Source organism: Mirounga leonina, unplaced genomic scaffold (assembly GCF_011800145.1).
Source record: "Mirounga leonina isolate KUSES-001 unplaced genomic scaffold, KU_Mleo_1.0 Mir_101609, whole genome shotgun sequence".
In the NCBI taxonomy this organism is placed as follows: domain Eukaryota; kingdom Metazoa; phylum Chordata; class Mammalia; order Carnivora; family Phocidae; genus Mirounga; species Mirounga leonina.
This window is the reverse complement of record NW_023270164.1, coordinates 4,951,479-4,973,164: the sequence shown is the minus strand read 5'-3', so window position 1 is coordinate 4,973,164 and position 21,686 is coordinate 4,951,479.

Sequence of the window (21,686 nt, the reverse complement as noted above, 5' to 3'; positions counted from 1 at the left end):
AGACTAGCCCGGGCCACCGCAAGGGAGAACAGAAGCTGCAGTGAGGTCATTGCTTCATTGGAGAGGTTTGAGGGGAAGCAAATTATGTGACCTTAAGTTTGCCACTTTGGCATGGAGATTATTTTGAGCTGAAGGCAATCAAGACCCAGCAGACTCAAGAAAAACTTTTATCTTTTCCTTAACTACCTAAAAGAATTTAGATAGGGGTCCTGGCCCAGAAAAGAGAGCTATTACCAAAGGTAACTTTTATCTGAAAGACCTATCTTTATGGCAGGGCAAACATCTAATTACCAAACATCTGCTCTTCTCATTGTTGTGTGAATTACCTTCCTCCCCTCTGAAGCCCCCAGGCTCCTATTCCATTCCTTAGGATGGCGTGTGAGACCCAACTGACCGACTTGTCCTTGGCTCTAATATTCTTATGCGGCTCCTGTACTTACATAATTAAATTCGTTTTTATCCTGTTAGTCTGTTGTATATCAGTTTACCCAGCCAAAGAATCTAGAAGAGTAGAGAAAAAATGTTTCCTCCCCTACAGGGTTGGCAAGCCAGCCAGGAGGCTTTGCTGTTTGGACATCGCTGGCTCAGGGGCTACTGCAGCTGAGAGATCCTGGGGCCTCTGACAAGAGCCAGCAGAAGGCAAGAATTCTTACCACGCCGGTCTCCTGGATCTCTACCTGTAGGGTCTGGTGAAAATGAGAGTGGTGAGAGTTGTTTTTTTTTTTTTATTTTAAATTTAAATTAGCAAGAGAAGATATTTGTGTGAATTATTTCCTCGGGTATAGCAACTTTGGTAAAGATTTATTATGAATACTCTTAATTTCTACTGATCCTGTTCCTCCCAGAAATAGCCATTGTTTTCTTTTGCCTCTGTCTTTTGAGTCCTTTTATCATGGGAAAGAAAACCATAGGGTAGAACGCAGGAATAGACCCAATAAACCTGCAGTTTGAACTCACCTCACAGCCTGGTGAATTCTCGGTTCTCACCAGTCCAGCGTCTGTTTGGACAGACTTTGCTTTAGGCCCCCTGTGTAAAAACTGGGTGAGGTTTTCAGAAGGTGCATCTGGTAGCCAGTGGAATAGCCTGGGGTTCGAAGACACGAATCAGCATTCTCTTTGTCCAGCTGTACCAGCTCTCAGGGGAGTTTGTCAGAAGGGGTCCCAGTCCATAAGGAACCTTTGTTGTGTCAACCTTCATTGTCTCATTAGTGCTGGAAAAGTCCCATTCACGCAGTGCCTGCCTGGTGTTACAGATTAGCAGGTCTTTGATGGGACGTGTCTCATGTTCCCACGAGAGAATGGATCTTGTGAGGGCCCCATCTTTTGCACTCTTTTGTGGGACACCTCTTATGTCTGTGGTTAAGCCATAAAAAAACATATTGGTTTGAGTTGCTTTTGAGATGGATAGGTCCTACTCATTAATTTCCACATGATGGATCTTTTGCATTGGAAAAACTTCTATATTTGAGTACTGTTTTTTTTGTTTTGTTTTGTTTTTTTAGGGAGCTCCTATCCTAAACAATTGTCTTATTGGTACTTATGGAAAGACCTAATTGAAAAGTGGATACAAAGAAGTGTAACAGCTAACCTCAGGGACTCCCATAGCAAGATGAAAGAAGAGAAATTAAACTAAGAACAAAATTAAAGTTCATATCCAATGTAAATTCCCCTTCTTAAAATCCAGCCCCTCCTTAGCAAATTCCCTTAGCTCCCCAAACTCCTCCACTTTCCCCAGAAAATCCCTTACAAACTCAGCTGCTTGTTTTAACTTCCCTTTCCCTACAAGATTTACAGAGAGCACTCCAGCCTAATCTCGAGGCCCAGGGTGTACAGATTACTGATGGAAATGTTAAAAGCCAGGAAATAAATTTAACAGAAGCACCCAGGATGGACAATAAGGTTCATTTTGCTGGGCTCTATAATCAGGCTCTGCCAGCTTCAGGTCTTCTTATGCAACATCCTTTGCAGATATATCCTAAACCCCCACCCAAAGAATTCATGTCCCCTGGACAGCAGCATATTTTTAAAATTATAAAGTCCTCTTTACCTTTCAGAGTATCCAATCAAATTTAGAGAAGAATTTAAAAAGATGAATTGTCACAACCCCATTCATGGGGACCTCATTTGGCTGCTAAGGGTATTCTTCTCACCCATGATTATATTGTAGTTATCAGACAAGCCAAACAATCCCCTGAAAACCCCCCCGTTCACAGAGGAAACGACCAGAATTTTTCCTAGGCCCTTCTACAAATGATCAGCTGAGGGCTGATTGTCAGGGACTGATTGATAGAGGGGCTTTCCCCCTTAAGGTAAATTGGTCCAAAGTTGATTTGCATACTCAGAAAGAAGGCTTTTATCAGAAAGCTTGATACAGACTTTACAGAGACATATTGCATTAAACCCTGAAAATGTTTGCTGTTTGTCCCATCTGAGAACTGACAAGATATTTACAAGAATGTTCAATAGCTCTGAGGTCAGAGATTGGTTGGATTGGGAGCTGATATTCAGAGCCTGATAAGGAATTGTTTTGGAGGACTCCTCCCCTATAAAATGAAACTATGTACCCAGAGGGAAAGAAAAAAAATCTGAATTTTTGTAAAAGTATTCATATACACACGCACACACACACACACAAACGTGTGTGTGTGTGATGGGTGGATCAACCTATGATGTCATTTTGGCTGTGACCCAATTCTTTCAGGAATTGAGAGCAACTGTCCTTATCTTACAAATCTTTACAAAACTAAACACGCAGCTCGGGAGGCAGGTCAGAGTTCACCTATTCTTGTGTATGTGTGTGTTTTTTTAATCAATCCCAAAAGGCTTGTAACTTGCATTCTTCTCTGTGCTTTTGACATGTAAATATTAAAGTACAAATTTCAGGAAAGCAATTCTTATCAGAAGAAAAACAAAAAGGGAGCTAGGGCATTTGAAATTTAGGCTCATGAAAAATCATGTGTCTTCCGCACAAATATTTGTGCCAAAAGCTTTTGCTGTCTGAGCAGATAAACTGAACTTATTCCAACTGTTCCTTTATAACTAGTGAACTTCCCATTGTCATACCTATCTCATGGCTTAAATTGTAAGATGAAACCAGAAGGTCTCTGTGTCCGTCTGGTTGTTTATCTGTGTCTGTATAAGTATATTATGCGTGTGCAGTATTTTCTGCCACCGGATAGAATCACTGAAATTAATTCATAAGAGGGTTCTATTTCATTGGCTTAAAAATTAAGTGCTTAAAAAAAATTAAGTGCTTATATATACCGAATACTCAGAAATAGAATCAAAACTAACCCAACTACTTTTTAGGTTCACATGACATAGGATAATCTTTGGCAAATAAAAGCTAGTTTAAGGTTGGTTTAAGTAAAATAAGCATGTCTTCGGAGTCACCAACACTAAATGGGATGCACACATACAACTTTTATTCTACCTAGGTTTACTAAAGTCAACTAAGCTCGTGTTACATCTGTTACAGACTTTGTCAGCAAGAAAGAGAACTTAGGATGATGGTTAGATATTTAATGCCTCGTGAAATTTTCATGACTAATCTAAACACAACTATTGAGACCAAACGAATTAAACGGATGCAAGTAAGATAAAAGCTTATAAATGAACTTTTCAACAATATTTATGCTTTATGTTATGCCTACCTAAACAGTTTCTCCAAATCTTTTGGTGACTTAAAACCTTAGAGTTTTGCTAAGTTGAATTAGGTGTTGGGTAGTCATTAAATATCTAGATCATTTCCAAATAAGAGACAATATTGAAGCATCAATTACTGAACATAGGTTTATCTACTTTTGGCTTCTTATTGCAGAGAACCTGAAAGACACTTGGATGCGTCAGTGCTGCATTGATTGGAAAATTGAAAAAGGCATATGCTTCTAGAAAGTTGTGAAATGTATTTATTAATTTGCCAATCTAAAGGATGTGGATGTAACAGGTTACAATTGTTCACTTTTAAAAAAAAAGTTTCTTTGTTTGTTTTTCAGTAATCTCTACCCCCAACGTGGGGCTTGAACTCACGACCCCCAGATCGAGAGTCGCATGCTCTTCCAACTGCGTCAGCCAGGTATCCCCTTTTCCTTTTTAGTTTTCACTAGAAATTAATGTTTCCAAGAGTTAAGAATTCTAATCAGTGAAATTAAAAGGGTAACAATTCTGTATGCAAGAAATAATAAGGGTAACAATTCTGTACTCAAGGAAAGTAAGATGTGTTTTGGTACAAAAGGGTATGGATATGAATGGTACAAAAGGGTATGAGATATGCATTTTTGTTAAGGGAAAAAAGTAAATTTGCCCTAAAGTAAAAATGGTATAGAAGTTTGGGCAGAGAAAGAGAATTTTACCTTGTGTAATCAAGCTGGCTAAAATTGAATTGTTTATTATGTAAAATAAACTTAATTTGCTTTCATCTGCTGAAAGGACAAGTTTTCTTGGATTGTTGGTCTGCTCTTAGTAAGAAATTATAAACAAAATTTTGGTTTATCTTTTACGTAATGTGCCTAGAAAAGAAAGATTTTGTGTCTTGTCAAAATAATTTCCTGTGTTTCATATCAGGTCTTTGATTACTTAAGAAGGCTGGGTCTTCTCTATCAAAAGAACCAACATTTTTTGTCTTTTTTTTTTTTTTTTTTTACAACTATGTAACTTTCTGTATTTGCCTGGGAAATCTTTAATTGTCACTATGGCTACATGAATAACAATAGTTTCACAATGACCCAAGATCCTATTTGACTAAGGGTTTTAAAACCTCTTGGCATTTTTGACAAGTTTCCCCCAAATCAAATTCTAAGCAAAGTCTTTTCACCTCATACTAATACTGGAATTTTCCAGAGGTCCCTGGAAAATTGCCAAAGATTTGTTCTCTCTCCTTATATATAAAATATGGGAGATGTTAAACTAATTAGGCTTATTTGATAGGTTAAATTACATGGGAAGCATTGTCAAATAAGAAGTAATACCAAGCCTTCTTCACGTTGTACTGCATAGGTATACGATGGATGTAAATGTTCTACAAATTCCTAAAAATCTGGTATGTCTTGGTATAATGTTATCAATCATAATTCTAGTTACTATCTTAAAATCTATGTCACAAAGGGGCCCCTGGGTAGCTCAGGTTAAGCGTTCAACTCTTGATCTCAGCTCAGGTCTTGATCTCAGGGTCCTGAGTTCAAGCCCCTCGTTGGGCTCAACGCTGGGCATGGAACCCAGCATGGGTTCCTTGTATCTTAAAAACAAACAAACAAAAAAGGTGTCATCTAGTCATCTGTGCTAGATGTCATCAGCACAAAGATAACCAAATTTCCTTGTCAATTGCATTATGATGAGTTCCCATCACATCTTTAACCATGGCCATTTTTAAGTCTTTAGTCATTTACAGTTATTGTTTCACTGAATGCTTTTGCAAAAGTGTAGGAGTGCTTCATCTTCAAGGAGATTCATGGCAAATGCTCTCGAATACAGATTTCTGATAACTTTAAGATAAAAAAAAACCCAAAAACCTGAACTGGGTAAGAATTTCCAGAACTAATGAAAAAACTGGATTCAAGCAGAGCAAGAATTAAACATGGAACTGAATAAACTGATGAGGATGATTGCACCTTTTATGACTTTTTGTTTAAAATATTGCTTGTTCTATTTTGTATTTCCAGATTTAAGGAAGTCTTTTCGTCTTCACTTAAGCTATCAATAATTTGGTAAGATATACCTTTGTGAACAAGGATCAAACAATTACTTTTTCTCCCTACCTGATTCCTCCAGGATTGGGAAACCCAGTGAGCATTCTTACTTTCATGGCAATATAGTTATTTGCATTAAGTACAATAAGAATCTGTTCTCCTCCTTGTAACAGGACACAATTGGACACATTGCTTATATTGCCAAGGCTTTGACTGGAATGTCATATTTGAGAGTGTGCACAGACTCAGATATGACCAGACAGCTTTTAAAAACTAAGGTTGACTTAATGGAGCCATTAAAGCCCCTTGGAAATCGCAGCCTGGTACCTGGGTCTACAGGTTTCCTGGCAGCCTTACCCAGTGAGTAAGAAAGGTCACTTCCTGGCAGGCTCAAGAACTTCAGGATATTTTGGGAATCTTGAGAAGAGAGGAATTTACCCAAATCTATAGATACTGCAGGCAAAGTCTGTTGGCAAGTCCTTGGCGTGGCTTCTTAGCCTCGAGAGGCTTTTGAAAGCTCAATCTGAGATTCTTTATGAAAAAGTCCAGCAACGCAGACTTAAAAGAGCCTATATGGTCGATCACTATTCTTGCTGCACTTAGATAAATAAGCAGGCCAGCTTTGTTGAAGCTAGACTTGGTTTTCAGGCAAATTAATCTTGCTGTGGTTTTCTTTGGAAAAAATGGGGTGACCATAGAGAGAAAAATAATGTCTCAGTAATATACTTTTGTGGATATCAAATTCCAGTGTTGTGTGCTTTTGAGGTTTTGTTTTTTACAATTACAAAATATTGTAAACTGGGCTAGATCCCGAATTCTTCTAGTTTCCTCCAGTATTTGGCTATAACTCTTCAAGGTAACATTTCTGATTTTCTCCCACCCTTCCAACTTGGAATCACTGAGAACGGAAACTTCCCTTCTTTTGAAGCCATGTAAGCTAACATTAGACAACTTGATATAAGCTTGAGTGAAATCACAACAGCAGCTCATGTATATGGGCAGTCTTTGCACCTGTTGCTGTTTGGGCCATGAAGAAAGATCTCTAGAGACATTCACACTGCAGAGCAGGAAATCCTTTCAGATTGCCATGGCCTGCCCTCACTCTAAATGAAGAAGCTTCAAACTGGACATCCACATATCTTCTTGACTGTCTGCCTGCATAGCTCAGAAACTGGGATTATAGTCTGCTCCAATCATTAACCATTGTTTTTCTTGGTTTCCATCAAAATGCTTTTTATTGAATACCTGATCGCTTGCACTATAGGCCTGACTTTGAGAGCCCACCTGCATCACCACCTCCTGAAGCAAGACACAACTGTTTAACTGAACCGATCTATTCTCAGTACTACATGGCTGGTTCAGTGAGATGGAGAAATCCACCAACTCGGCTTCTGGGCCATGAAACTTCTTAGGAAAGTTTCAAAGGTGGGACTGAGGGGGAGCAAAATACATGACCCCAAAATATGTGACTTTGGTATGTGGATTGTTTTGAGCCAGAGGCAGTGAAGACCCAGCAGACTCAAGAAAAACTTTTACCTCTCCCTTAACTACCTGAAATAATTTAGGGGGCCTGGCTCAGAGAGAGAGAGAGAGAGAGAGAGTTATTACCAGAGACAACTTATATCTGAATGACCCATCTGTATGGCAGGGTAAACATCTAGTTACCAAACATCTGCTCTTCTTATCATCTTGTGAATTACCCTCTTCCCGTTTGAAGCTCCCAGGTCCCTACCCCATTCCTTGGCTCAGGATGGAATAGAAATATCAACTGTCCTTGGGTCTCATATTCTTAGGAGGTTCCCATATGTACATAATTAAATTTGTTTTCCTCCTGTTAATCTATTTTGTATCAATTTACCAGCCGAAGAACTTAGAAGGGTAGAGAAAAAATTTTTCCTCCCCTACAGGTTCCTAGTGCTCCATTTGGCAACCCACCTTCTCACACTCACTGGCCGGAAACAGGACCATCTACTTTGTGCTAATAAGCGGCCTCGGTTCTAATAGGCCGAAAACGATAAGAGTGTGGAGGGATGAAATATCTGGAGTAGTTAAGTAATCAAGGTAGAAATAATTAGGTAGACTAAATCCCAACAGAAATAATCCATCTTTTGGAAAGAAATGACATTTTGAAAAATTTAGAAATCTTCATCAAGCTATTATGTTGCTGAAATACATAAGCACTTCGCATTATGTTTTCTTTCCCTGAAACACACAACACATGCGAGAGTAATTAAGGGATTTCACTCTGTCCTGAGCACTTCATCTTCAAGATGGCAGCACTGGACACTGGAGACTAATATAAATAACCCATCAATTCTCTTTCCTAAATAAATTGTCTATCCTTTAAAGAGAATATTATTTTGTATCCAGGTATTGAAAAGAATTTTGCCAAATGTTACAAGCCTTTGGGAGGTTTTTATTTTTGCGTGAGCAGGGGAGGCAAAACAGGCCCCATTTCAAAAGTTTCCCCGGGGCCAAGACTTCCTTCTCATCTCTGCCCTTCTTCCCACCTCATCAATTGATATTTGTGATTAACCCACTCTGTGAAATATGGGAGCTCTTACCCTGGAATGCAGGGGAAGATTTTAGCAGATTATATCCTCCCATGAAAAATGGCCTTTGTCATCAGTGACTCAGAGAGGATACTGTGGTGTGCACAGATACATGGATTAGCAAGGGGCACCGTGTTGTGATAGAAGAAAGAGAGTGCTGGGCTGTGCATGGGGAGTCCAGCGTTGTGCCCTTGAACCCAGCACGGAAGAAACGTGAACCTCGGTTTTCTCATCCGTAGAGCAAGCGGGAGTGGGGGTGGGGGTCTGCTCAAAGTCCTCCCACTGCCTTTCACTCTTGATTCTACAGGGATGAATTTCAGGCATTCGAAATATCTCCAAAATGGCCCCAGAGGAAAAAATCGCAGGAATGAGGTCTCATGTTTCTACGGGGAGGGTGGGTGTGGGTGTATCGGGAGCCGACACTGCCGTGTCTGCTGTGGCACACCTTCTAGAAGTTTCACTATGCCTTTTCTTGGCTCCGGCCTCGCTCTTCCTGCCGGGAGTTTGAAATCACTGTGCAATGATCCACCTGGTCTTAGGAAGCCACTGTGCGCTGGAACACATTTATTCCCAGTCATTGCTTGGAACAACTGGAGCACAGAGTTTAAATGACTTCCTCTAAGCTGCTGTAGGAATGTGGAGCGGAACAAGCAAGAGGACTGTGGACCTGGATTCTCCACTCTGGGAGGCCACCTGCTGCCTCCAGTCCCTGGACCCCGCTCCCTGCAGCTCTGGGGGGTCACCTGAGGTCAGAGATTCTCCTCCCTGAGGTGCCTCGTGGTGACTGGCTCTCCCTGGTGACCGGGGCGGAGGCATCTTGCTAAATCCCACACCAGCCGTCCACAAGTCGGGTAATTCTCACAAGAGACCTAGTGGTCTCAGCCCACCTTTCAGCAAGATTTAATAGCACAAGGCTGTTATGGGGCCTCAAGCTACCGGGAAGAGAAGGGTTTGCAAATCTGTGGTTTGGAGAAAGCTGTGCTCAAAACAACAATTCAGATCTTAATTTACAGCCTGCGGATTTGCAGGGAAGAGGATTTCTGGTAAGATGGCAATTAATGGGGCTTTATCCCAAAGCCTAGTTCATTTCCTGCCTTTTAACTCCTTTGCTGCTGTCTCTAGGAGCCACTGCTTCGGCTGGCAAAATCATTTCACGAATGAGCGAGAGCACTCATTCATTCATTCATTGAACAAACATGTGCAGAACAAAGACCACGGACAAGGGTGGTACTAGGTTCCCGGAATGACAGATGAATATCACTTCGGTCCCTTGAAGACCCTTTCAGTCCTTGAGGAATGGTGAGCCCAGTGGGAAGAGGCGGGCGGTGTAAACACAGGTTCCTGCTACGTACGTAGCATGACAGATGCTACGAAAGAGTTGGACAAAAGAATACTGGTTTTGCAAACAACGGAGTGTTCAAGGACCAAATCTCAGCCCGAAGACTGGCTTTCCTTGGCCTGCAGGACATTTAAAAAAAAAAAATGTATCCAACATTTAGACACTGAAGGATTTCACAAAATAAGTCATGCTTCTTGGCTTCTCCGGAATCATTTGAAGACCAGGCAATTTGGGGACAACAGTCTAGCAGCTCATGCTGAGTAGTGGCTGCCCCCTTTCGATGGGACTCGTACTGTCCGGCCGGACGCAGTGCCTCAGACGGCTGTGACGTGCATCCATGTCCTTTCTCACCCCATCTCCCCTGGCAGCTGGCTGCATTTGGGCTTGCAACTCTTGGAATCGAGAACAGTGGGGCGAGGGGCGGAGATGAGACGAGTTGACTTCACTGCGGGGAGGGGGGTGTCTATGTGTCACTGTGAGGGTGAGTGACCCAGCCATGCTTGCGAGCTCCTCTGTGAGCTGGTCTCTCTCTTTTTTTTTTTTCCTGGCTGTTTCCAGTAGCCGCTTCTGGCACCCCAAGCTTCTGCTTCCACTGGCACTTCTGGGAATAGGCCCTGTTGTTTTGCGCCTCAGGAGCTATGCTGTTCCACTCCAGTAGCCGCTAGCCACGTGTGCATATTCAAGTTTCCGTTAGAATGACTCAAAATGAAATAAAACTTAAAATCCTGTTTCTCAGTTGCACCAGCCACATTTCAAGTGCTCATTAGGAATCGACTACCGTCTTGGACAGTGCAGATGCAGAGCATTATGATCGTCACAGAAAGTCCTGGTGGACAGCGCTGTTCCGGGGTTTTGCTGAAATCGACCCTCTCTTCTGCGGAGGAAATCTCACACCTTGCCTGCAAGCAGCCACCCTTCTTTTTAGAGACCATGGAAGCATCCCCCCTTCTTTGGAAGCCTCCCCAGACATTTCCTTCTAGGTGAACTGGTCCAAAGCCATCTTTCTGTCCCCAGTGTTTCTCCCTTACGAACCCGTCACGGCACAGAGCACACCTGCTTTTGACATCTGCGAGCTCCTTTCGGTTGGGACTACGTTATTCATGGCTTGTTTCAGCCGGAACTTACACCAGAGGTAGTTCCATTGGCACATGGTAGATGCTCAGCCAACGTCTGGGGAATGAATGAGGGCATGGCATTCCGGGCAGTGGGAAGGGCGTGGTACTGGGGCTGGGACCTTGATTGAAGAAGCAAGAGCTAGGGGAGACAGGGAGCGAGACAGGACCATTCACTGATGATCAGTCTAGTGGTCAGGAGCTTGGGGGCAGGGCTGCTGGGGCTCAGACTCAGCCACCCCTCAGCGGAGCACCTGCTGTCCCAGACCTGTCAGCGAGGCAAGGATGCCAGAGAACTCTTTTTACAAGCTCAGCCTCGGGTAGAATGCACATTCACAGCAATTTCCAGCTCGAGCGAGCTGTTACTGCAAACCTCTAAGAAGTCAGTGTCTCGCAACATTGAGCAATGAGCAGCCAGCCTTGTGGGGATGAACTCGGAGTCCTTATTTATCAACTCGTTTTTTTTTTTTTTTCCCTTTCCCTTCTCTGTTTCCTGGTCTGTCTCACGGGCTCATTCCTGCCAACCCGCTGACCCTCGCTCCCCACCAGACACAGGCAAATGATACCACCGGTGTCTATACCTCAAGGTATCTGGGCTTTTCAGGCAAAAGAATTATGAAAAATAGCACAGAGCAGAAACATCTATTAAAAGAGGAACTTATAATTAAAAATGATGAGAAATGGTAGGATGTGCCTCTGTAACTCTGCTTCATGTGGGCAGGGATTCAGGCACTTTTCCTTATGAGAAGGAGTTCTAGTCAGTGCTGGGTCCTAGAACCCATGTTGGTGAAGGTGGTGGTGGTGATGGCTGGGGTATAAAGGGGGAGAACTTAGAAGGGGTATGTTTGTGTGTGTGTCCACTTGGGCACACTTTGGGGCTTTTCATCTAGAAACTGCCATTTCCCCAAATTTGGCTAGGGACAAAAAGTAATAGGCATTTCTGTTCAAATGCAGTGTGTGTTGCCTTTGATTGGGTTTCATGGAAACACAGCTTGAGATGGAGATACGTAGCAGAAGGTTTTTTATTAAATAAGCTTTATTGAACTATGATTTACATTCTGTAAAGTTCACCTGCTTCAAGCATACAGTTCAAAGATTTTTAGTCAATTCGCCAAGTTGTGCAACCATCACCACAATCCAACTTTAAAACAACTCCATCACCCCAAGAAACACCTTGCGTCCATTAGCAGGTACTGCCCATTTCTGCCTCCAACCCCAGACTATCATTAATCTGCTTCCTGTCTCTATAGAATTTTCCTTTTCTGGATATTTCATGTAAGTGGAATTATACAGTATGTGGTCTTTGTGTCTGGTTTCTTTTAAGCTTCATCCACGCCGTGACACATATCAGGGTTTTTTTCCTTTTTATGGCTGGATAATATTCCATCATATGGATATACCACAGTGTATTTATCTATTTATCTGTTGCTAGGTATTTGGGTTATTTTCCCTGTGTGGCTGTTACAAATAATGCTGTTACAGACAACTCATGTGTAAGTCTTTGTGTAGGCGTATGTTTTCATTTCTCTTGGGAGTGAATTGTTTGGTTGTGGGTTTGATTTGCACTTCCCTAGTGACTAATGGTGTTGGACATCTTTCCATGTGCTTACTAGCCATTTATATATCCTCTCTGATGAAATGGCTTTTTAAAATTGTTTACCTATTTTTTAAAAATTGCATTGTCTGTATTCTAATATATATTATTAACTTTTCAGAGTTTTTTAAAAAGATATTTTCTGGAGGCAAGACCTTTATCAGATATAGGATTTGCAAATATTTTCTCCTAGTCTGTAGTTGGTCTTTTCATTCTCTTAATGGTGGTTTTTGAAGTGCAACAGTTTTGAAATTTGGTGTTGTTTAATTGAAAAGTTTTTTATTTCATGGATTGCGCTTTTGGTGTCCTATCTAAGACTAAACCAAGTGCACAAAGATTTTATCATATCTTTTCCCCTGGAAGTTTATAGTTTTAGCTCTAGCATTTGGAACTATGATCCATTTTGAGTTAATTTTTGTGTATGGTGAAAGGTAAAGATCCAAATTAATTTGTTTTTGCATGTGTGTATCCAGTCGTCCCAGCATCATTTATCGAGAAGATAGATTATCCTCTCCCACTGAATAGTCTGAGCACCACTGTTGAAAATTAATTAGCCATAAATGTAAGGGTTTCTTTCTGGACTCTGAATTCTGTTTCATTGGTCTGTATGTCTATGGTTATGCTAGTAACACATGATCCTGATTACGATAGCTTTTTTTTTTTTTTAAAGATTTTATTTATTTATTTGAGAGAGAGAATGAGAGAGAGAGAGCACATGAGGGGGGGAGGGTCAGAGGGAGAAGCAGACCCCCCGCTGAGCAGGGAGCCCGATGCGGGACTCGATCCTGGGACTCCAGGATCATGACCTGAGCTGAAGGCAGTCGCTTAACCAATTGAGCCACCCAGGCGCCCTGATTACGATAGCTTTGTAATATGTTTTAAATCAGGGAGTATGAGTCTTCCACTTTTATTCTTCTTTTCAAAATTGTCTTGGCTCTTTTGGTTCCTGCACATCTTCATATAAATACAAAGATCAGCTTGTCAGCTTCTGTGTGCAGAAGGTCGATTGGGAGTGTCTCGAAAGATGCGCCTGTTGGGGGGCGCAGAGGGGGAGGCGGGATGGGAAGCTGGCCTAAAAAGCGGTTGCACTTGAGGCTCCAGCAGATATGGGGAATGTTGGAGCTGGGATGGCCCATCAGAATTGTCCCCAGTTGAAGTGAGGGGCCAGGCCCCTGTAGTTTGTATCAGCCAGGGGTGTCTGAGGGCCATTTCCTGGGAGGGGAACAAAAACTGTGGCAGGGCAGTTTCTTGTGACTGAGGGCAGTGCCCAGTGAGAGACACGGCCATGAGCGGTCAGCAGCTGACATTCCCAGCCGCTGAGGGGTGAGTGTGTTGGCCCTGACATGGACTGTCCCACGTCCACCATGTCCACTAAGTCTATCCTTACACTGCTCCTATTCATTTGCTTCTTAGGTAAGCGTGCTTCCCCATTTGGGAAGACCCTCTCCAGGCTTCTGAATGGTCTTATTTCCTGGGAAACTTATAGAAGAAGGGTCAGTTGATCTTGTGGCCTCAACTGATATTCATCATTCCCCACCCCTATCATTTACTTGAGACTCCCCTCCCGCTTAGCTACCGCCCCTGCTGGTCTAGGCAGTTTCCTGGTCGGGGGAGCCACACTCTCATTATCTATGGGCCCAGGCCTCTGGTTACCACATTCTTCTCAGGCTATGGCTGCCATATTCATCCGTTTACCATTAGAACTGGACATGGGAGCCCAAGATGAGATTGTAGGGGAGGGACTTAAGTGCTAGATGGGCCAACCCCCGAGTTCTAGGACATGACGGTGCTGGTCCTTCTGCACTGTCCCTGCTGGTGCACTGGACCTTCCCGATCTCTCCCACCGACTTCTGCTCCCACTGGTGACAGAGGTGGGAGACAGGAGGTCCAGAGGCATGCGGAGACAGGAGGTCCAGCCGTCTCCAGTAGGAACTCATAAGGAACCTGCCGCACCGAATCCAGAACATTCTCCACCTGACCCAGAAAGTCAGTGCTTCTGTGAAAGTGAAATAAAACTAAGCGACAACCATGACCCAAACCTTACTTTGATTTTTAAAACTTCCAATCAATCACCTGGGTTGCATCAAGGGTTGCATAGTACCCGTAAAGTTCTGTCCTCAGCCTCAGGTGGAAAAGAAAGCACTCTGCAGCTCACTTTCCAACTCTTGAGGGCTGTAGTTTACGGTAGCGGTTGGCAAACCGCGACCCACAAGACAGATCTGGCCGCTGGTAGGGACAGAGACCATGTGGCCCAGGAAGCTGACAATGTCTACAATCCGGTCCTCTGCAGAAAAATGTCACCAGCTTCTGGCTCAGGAGGCTAGGCGTGCAGCTAATCAGATAGCAGCTGCTGTAACAAACAAATCCCAAGTCTCAGTGGCTTCATGCTGGAAACAATAAAGGATGACCTCTTGTTTAGGTCACAGCCGAATGCGGCTGGGGGGCTGTGCCCCAAGCAATCACGCAGGGAGCCATGGTAGGGGATGCCACAGTATTAGGTCCTTTCTCCGTCCCCCTTTATCAGGCCGGTGCTCCCGTCCCGCAACTGTTGTAAATGTTGGCTGCTAATCGCTTACCCTCGCATCATGATCCAGCTGTTTGCCCCGAGCTGACAGGCAGCCACTCTAGCTCGAAAGGATAGACAGCCCTGGGGAGGGGGGGTGCACAGCCAATGACCAGCTAGCCCAGGGTACAGATGCCTGGCTCCTTGACCTCCAGTGGACAAGGCTCTGCGAGGCCGTGCATGCTCCAGAGCTCCCCGGGGGATCTGAGACTAAACTTTATCTCAAATGACCTGTTGGCTTAGATTCTTCCCTTCCCTTAGCCTGCCCCTCTCACTCCTCTGCTGGTCTCACCTGGGAGCTTTCTGTCACTAAATCCCACGCATAGGAACTGTCATATGGAGCTCTGCTTTTAGGAAAACGGACCTAGCTCCTAACGGTTAGATGTGCCATCTGCAAAACATGCCTTCAAGGTCAGTCCGGCATTATCCGGCTAGCAGACAGGAGAGAGAGAGAGAGAGAGAGAAGACACCCTCATTCTGAACTATTTCAGCCCCTCTGCTCACATTGGATGGGTGAAAGCTAGTCTCTCATCAAGATGAAAGGTGGCTTCCAGATTAGTTTAACTGTGTGCCCAGGAAGAGGAACCAGTTTTGGTGAGCATCTGGCCCGTCTCTGCCCCAAGGCATCTGTCTGAAACGATTGCAGAGTGAAATCTCAGATCCAGACGACACTGCAGAGTGGGTCACACGGCAGAACACAATTACGTTCTCCATGAGTGGAGGAGCCACGGAAGCCCCCACTTCCTCGTGGCGTCTCTTTCCATGCCACTGTCCCTCGCTCTCCTTTCAGGGCAGTGACCGGCAGAGACTCATCTCCCCAGCTCCTCGCTGGTGCCATGCATGGGGCATAAAAGGAACGGAATAAATGCTTGGCGAATGAGACCGCCGTGGGTCAGGGCAGTCCTGCAGAGGGCAGGAATCAGCGCCGGCCTTGGAGTGGCAGAGTGGCGGAGTGGCTTTGGAGAGGGGTGGCGAGTGGCTGGGAGGCATCAACCCCGGGCAGGGAGAATTGTTCCAGGCAGAGGGGCAGCTGATTCTCAAAGATGGGCTCCCTGAGTAAGCAGAGCCTCCAGGGCACAAATCTACCCCTCTATGGCCTGCACGGTCTCTCCCCGATGGGTGGAAGCCATACCTCCAAGACCTCCCAATAAACAGCTCCCTCAACTGCGAGCAACCGCGAGCACTCGGGTAGAATTACAGTTGATCTCTCCTCTTGATGCCCCTCCTAAGGTTGTCTTGGTGGCCTCTCTCCCCAGTGCTGCGCTCCACATTCTTAGTCTGTGTTGGTCTCTCTGCCAGCTCATTAGTTTCCGAGTCTGGATGTTTCTTGGCTTGATAATCAGCAGCCCCCTTGGCTAGGGGCCTGCCTGGCTCTCATTAGCAGCTCCAGTCCTTGTAGAGATCACAGGGAACCCCCATAGAAGTCATATTTGTAAGTATCTGCTGGAATGATAAAAACAAGACCATACAGAAAGGGAACGGGAACATGGTAATTAAAAACATCGCCTGGTCTCCAATGATGGCTTGCCCTTAATGAATGACATTAAGACAAGATTCAAAGGAGATTTAGGCTTGTGTTGAGAGCTAGCAAGGGGGTTGAGTAGGTTCTTAATGCAAACCAGGCGCTTTGGGGTTAAATCCGGCATTATCTTCTTCAGGATCTTGTACTTAATTTCACCAAAACCTCTGCGCATGTTGTCTTATTTGTCAGAGACAGCATGCCTCGCATTCTGGATGTCAGGTATCGCAATTTGCGTGGTTGGGATCAGCTCACATTTGTCTAACTATTGGCAACATGTTTTCATTGCCGTCTTGGAGATTCCTGGTGGAAAAAGTCTTACTGCCTTGGAGATGTCTCCTCTGTATATTCTCAGAAACAGAGCAATAGACAAGGACACTTGGAAAAAAAGGGCAACTTTTCCTGATTGCCAAGTGAAATACAACTTTGTTATTGAAGTTTCTTGCTCCGCCTTTGGAAAAGCTGGGATTACACGTTCTTTTCGCCAGTGTATTAAAAAAAAAAGTAAGACTCTGGCTTCAAATTAATCTGCAGGACTTGGAACTAAAATGAGGTCCCTTTCTCGAATAGAAACACTAGAAAACAACACAGCAGGCCGCCAGAGGCCGGGGTAGGGGAAATCAGAAGGGCCGTAGTTGGGGCGCCTGGGTGGCTCAGTTGGTTAAGCGACTGCCTTCGGCTCAGGTCATGATCCTGGAGTCCCGGGATCGAGTCCCGGGATCGAGTCCCACATCGGGATCCCTGCTCAGCGAGGGGCCTGCTTCCCCCTCTGCCCTCTCCCTCTCGTGCTCTCTGTCTCTCATTCTCTCTCCCTCAAATAAATAAATAAAATCTTAAAAAAAAAAAAAGAAGGGCCGTAGTTACTGCAAGGAGGAGCTTTGCGTGGCCATACTGTCCCATTTCTCAAACCCGGGTTCCCCGGCGCTGGCCTCTGTCAGCCTGCCAGAGGTGACTCACTCTCCAGGATGTCTTGGGGGACCATACCCGGTGCCTCACAGTCAAGGTACCTCTTGGAGTTCCTGAGGAAGATTCAGGTTCAGTTACTCTGTCTTCGCGTCAGCCACTTGTCACTTTCTTAGGTATGGGCCCCCGGGAAAGACTAAGGAAGGTCCAGTTTGCTGTCATTTTGAACAGACACATCTGCCTGAAGGGGGTTCTGAAAGGAGAATGAAGGAGAAAGAAGATTCTAGAACGTTGCATGGTCATGGGTTATAATGTAGTACCCACTGTTCTCATTTGAGCTCAGAGCTGGTCCTACGAGGCTTGTTTGGGAACAGTTTGAGCCTTGATTATCTTCTTGGGTGGCCTACAGGTCCCTGCTTCCCTAAAGAAAGCCCCTGAGGAGTCACCATTCATGAACCTCACTTCCTCACCCCCTTCCCGCTAAATAAAAATTGGGGTGGAGAACCTCTGTCTTCTGTTCACTGAGGAGCGGGCTGTGGGACTTTGGGGTGTGTGGGCAGTAGGAGTCCGCTGGAATCCCCCCCTCTGGCCTTGTTAAGCTCTCTGTGAATCTCCTGCCAGCATTCTTCCTCCCCCGTGATGCCTGTGCCCATCACCCCACAACAGTGGAGTGGACGTGTAAGGGGACGGGGGTCAGCGAGGCTTCAGGAAGGCAGGGAGAAGGAGGGAAGGAGGCTGCGAATCACATGCTTTCAGTTCCAGCCTCCCTCCTCCTACCCAGTGGCCGGGTGGCAGTGTTCTTAATGATAATTTTTAAAAGTGTCAGGCCTCTGCTCATTTGCAAATCATTGTGTCTGATTTGCATACCAGATCTAGGAGGCCCCCCGCTCCGCATATGGAAAATGGAACACGGTACAAATAAGATAAATGGATTAGGTCAGCTGACTGCAACCGAAGCCACGGCCGACCCACGGGCACCGCGCGCACCAACTACACAGGAGGTTTGTCAATCAGGCAATTTATTCTGATCCTGAAAGTGGAGAAGCAGGATGAGCATGCAGCCTCGCCGACCACCCCTGCCGGGAAATAGGCCATCAGGCAGTCTCCACACAGGGCCCCCGGTGGGGGTGAGGGGAAGCTCGGGGACAGCGCCTGGCCTCAAGGACCACCGTCAGAAACAAGGTTTGTGCCTGCAGACCGTGGGTGGGCCAATCGAGAGCCAGTCTCCTTGAACTTGCTGACTTAGTGAGAAAACATTTTGTTCGAAGGAGGGGGTTGGGGTTCATGTAGGCTTTCTCACCTGGGCCTGTCCTCAGATGCCCTGCCACCCCGGGGCCCCAGTGAGTCTTGGCTCCTTCTCAGCCGGGGGCAGTTGTCCTGGCAGCTAGCCTCTTGCTCGGGCTCCCGCCCACCTGCCAACCCCCCTTCTTCGGCCTGACGCCCGAGTCTCCGCAGCTGACCCACACCTCTTTGGGCTGCGGGCCATCCGTCACAGCGGTGCCATCCAGGCCAGGAGCAGGCGCCTCGTCCTTTTTATCAGCACAACTCAGGAAGCCAGGCCCGGGAGGCGGGCTGCCACCATGGGATTATGACGATGGGATACGTGTACCCTTTGCAATTAGTTAATGGCTTGGCTATGTGGGGTAGGCTTCTTTGGCCTTCTGTTTTGGGATTAATGACCTAGGATGACAGATGGAAACTTAAAACCGCGCAGGAAAGGAAAACAAGCCTGGGGTGGGGGGAGAAGTGGGACAAGTGGTCCAACTTCTGGGATGGGGGCTGGGGTGGCTGTGGGGAGACGGAAGATGGCATTGAGTCCATGAGCAGGGAAGGGGTTTGGACCAGGAAGCATCCCAGCGTTTGCTTTAGGAGCTGGGATATTACAGAAGCGATAGGCAGGTGTGTGAGTGGGCGTGCACAGGCAGGCTGGGGCATGTCCTATGCGATTGCGAGCGTGTGTGCAGGGGCCTGTGTGTGCTCGTGGGGTGAGTGTGTGTGTGTGTCTGCCTGTGTAGTATGCCTGGTATGTGTGTTTGTGCACGGTGTGTCTGTGGTATGTGTTTCTGGGGAGTGTGCAAGTGTGGGGTGTGTGTGGATGTACGTGTGCCCAGGCTGGGTCTGGGCACGCCCAGGCTAGGCAGGCTCTGATGAGGGGTTGAACCCCTGGGCCCCTCTGGGCAGGCCACCCTCTTGCCTCAGGGCCCCTTTCTGTCTACCAGGGGACCATCATGTGTTGTTTCTCTCTCTCTCCCAGCCTCCTGGGGCTCAGCCCACTGCCCTCTCCCCATGGTGGGGCACCCTCCTTCTCCCGCCCAGCCCGGGGTTCGGGATGAGCCACAGTCTCACCTCCTCCTTCTCCCTCCTAGAAGGAGCACCTGCAGAAACTTCTGGCGTCAGGGTTTCCAGGCCAATCAGAAATGGGAGAAAAGATGGGAGGGGAGGGGCGGTAGCTACCATGTGGCAAAAGAGGGGGATATTCATGATCAGGAAAAAGATTGGGGGAGTGACCCAGAACAACACAAGTAGACACTTCAGAAAGGGATATAGCGCTTAAAGCCCTGTCTCCAGTGGGGGGCGGAGGCTGCCAGTAGCTACTGGAGAGGCCTCTGAGGAGGGTCAGGGGTTCTCAAGAGTCTAACAGCACCCGGCCGGAAGGGAGCTATAGGGGAGGAAACAGGTGGCCTCTAATCCTTCTAGGTTCTTGGCTGAGATCCAGCGCCCCCCACCGCCCCCCGTAATAGAAGACTACAGGAGAAAAACAAATAGACGTTTGATAATATGCATGCCTTCCATGTACATGGGAAACACCCAGGAAAACAGACTAACTCCAAACTGGCCTTAGCCACCCCTTAAATATCATCTCCAGCTAAAGACCAGAGAAGATGTTGGGGTAGGGGAGGCCAGCTCTGGGGGGTTTCCCGTCAAAGCACAGTAAACAGGGTAAGGGTGTTAGGCAGATTTAGGTCATTGCCTTCACCACCGATAAGAGTTTCTAGAGGTTTCCTTGTCATCGTCCTCTTCTTGGTACAGAGAGGGAGACACCCTTACAAATGGAGAGTTCCCTTGTACATGGAAATGTCTTTACAAAAGGGTAGCTTCTACTTGGTTTTCAGAGCTTCTCCTGGGTCTACTGTTCTAAAAATCATCAGCCTAAAATAATCCTTATGCCAAAGAGGCGTATTTTGGGGTGGCAGAGTCTGCTCCCCCACAGGGCCAGTTGTAAACACTTGCATCCTAAAATTCACCATAATGGAAGCCAGAAGGGTCCAACCTCAGTTTCGTGATAGTGACAGTGGGGGTGGGGAATTCTCTGAGCTGGTCGCCTAACCCTCAGGGTGCCCCCCCCAACCGGCTGGAGTTGTGAGTCTTAACCCTGAAGAGACACACCCTAGATGCCATGCATCCTGCTTGGCAGGGGCTGATCAGGCTCCATCTCCTTCCACCCTGGAACCATAAGACTGCCCCGTTTTTGGACGGAGCAAGTTTGCCCTTTTGTTGATGACCATCTCAGGAATTCCCAAGTGGAAAATAATTTCTCCCAAGCCCCATTTCAGGCAGTGCTCTTCAGGTTGCTTGAGGGAAAAACCCAATTCAAATGAGCTAATGCGGGCACCTGGGTGGCTCAGTCGTTAAGCGTCTGCCTTCAGCTCGGGTCATGATCCCAGGGTCCTGGGATCGAGTCCCGCATCGGGCTCCCTGCTCGGCGGGAAGCCCGCTTCTCCCTCTCCCACTCCCCCTGCTTGTGTTCCTGCTCTCGCTATCTCTCTGTCAAATATATAAATAAAATCTTTTTTAAAAAATGAGCTAATGCAAAACAGGCAATTTTAGTTTTATATACCTGGGGTAGTTTGGGGTTTAGGCATGGCTGGATCCAGGGGCACACACCATAATGTCAGCTCTCTCGCTCTCTTTCACTCTCTCTCTCCCATTATTCTTGCCTCTGCTTCTCCCTGCATTGCGGTCATTCTCTGTTGCTGCTCATAGCTCTCTCTGGGTAGAACAGGAAGTTCCTGCCTTCACAGCCTCTCAGTTTAGCCACCTCATGGAAACAGAGCTCCTTCCCCTGCAGTTATGTGCTTGTAAATGTTTCAACGATGGGCTCTTCGAATAAAAAAGCTCTGATTTGTAGCATTTGCCTATTTCTCCATGGCACCTGTATTCCCACGGGTGGGCAATTTCAAGTCATCCGAGAGTTGCGCATCTTTGGCTCTCCTAAGCTCCTGCTCCGGGATCTGCACACTGGTGCCAGGAAATCAGTCTGATTGCCCCTGTCTGGAGTTCAGACCCAGCCCAGGACTGAGCCCCGTGTCCAGGGGAAAGGCTGTGTTGATTGGCCGGGACTTGGTCTCTTGTGGCTCTGTGGCTGGGGTTGGGGAGGGGGCACAGGATGGTGAGCCCAAGAGCCAAACTGTAACTGCAG